The 1,354-nt window shown below is 43.5% G+C and overlaps 1 pseudogene; it reads right to left on the minus strand.

The window, feature by feature from the left end:
* Positions 1–649: 649 nt before the first annotated feature.
* On the minus strand, positions 650–875 carry LOC118652412 (annotated as a pseudogene).
* Positions 876–1,354: the final 479 nt, after the last annotated feature.

Below are 1,354 nucleotides of genomic sequence, written 5' to 3' on the forward strand. Positions count from 1 at the left end.
CACGCCCACGGGCTCCTGGGATGTTGCCAGCAGAGAGCAGAGCGGGAGTGGAGCGGGCAGAGAGCGGGAGGTTTGGAGGACTTGGCAGAGCAGAACACTGCTGGACATAGAGCAGAGCGAGAGGGCGGCTTGGAGGGCGTGGCTCCCTCTCTCACCCCAGCTTCCTCAGCACAGCTACGGAAACTGACAGCAGGGCGGAGGAAGTCCCACCCCCAAGAATCAGTCAGAATCAGCCATTTGTCAGACAGCTCTCAGCAGCCTGATAGACAGGATTCTCATTCACCTGCATCTCAGACCATGATAGTAGAGAGGTGGGACTATGTCTAAAGAACAACTATTGATACAACATAGCTCTGCAGCTGAAAGATACCAGTATTATCAACAGAAAGTGTCTGCAGAGCAGCATGCGTCTGATCTTGAAAGAAGGCGGCGCCTACAACAGGATTTATCTGAACACCAGCTATTGGAAAAACACCGCTCTGATGCCAAAAAACACCAGTGTTATCAACAGAAAATGTCTAAAGACCAACGTACCTTTGAAGTTGAAAGAAGGTGGTGGCGACGACAGAATATGTTGAGAGAACAGGCATCAACAAATACTACCGATTCTGGTAGGAACTGCCTTCTCAGTGAAAATGAAGTACATGATGATGCAATCCTCGAACATAGTTGTGGTGGAATGATTATTCGATGTGAATTTTGCCTATCACTAAATTTCTCAGATGAAAAACCATCCAATGGGAAATTTACTCAATGTTGTAGCAAAGGGAAAGTCTGTCCAAATGATATACATTTTCCAGATTACCCAGCGTATTTAATTAAACTGATAAGAACAGATACTACACTTGATCTTAGCCAAAAGGCCGAGAAGCGATTACCCAGCGTATTTAAAAAGATTAATGACAAACGAAGATTCTGACAGTAAAAATTTCATGGAAAATATTCGTTCCATAAATAGTTCTTTTGCTTTTGCCTCCATGCGTGCAAATATTGCATCGCCATCAGGATATGGGCCATACTGTTTTAGAATACACGGACAAGTTTATCACCGTACTGGACCTTTACAATCTTTGGATGGTGTTTCTCAGAAGTTTGCTCAACTCTCTATTTTGGATACAGCCAAAGCTACAAGTAAAAGATTAGCAATACCAGAAAACTGGGGCTGCTCAGAAAGACTCATGATCAACATCAACAACCTCATGCATGAAATCAATGAATTAACAAAATCATACAAGATGCTACATGAGGTAGAAAAGGAAGCCCAATCTGAAGCAGCAGCAAAAGGTATTGCTCCCACAGAAGTAACAATGGCAATTAAATATGATCGCAACAGTGACCCGGGTAGATATAATTC

Source organism: Myotis myotis, unplaced genomic scaffold (genome assembly GCF_014108235.1).
Source record: "Myotis myotis isolate mMyoMyo1 unplaced genomic scaffold, mMyoMyo1.p scaffold_m19_p_3, whole genome shotgun sequence".
In the NCBI taxonomy this organism is placed as follows: Eukaryota; Metazoa; Chordata; class Mammalia; order Chiroptera; family Vespertilionidae; genus Myotis; species Myotis myotis.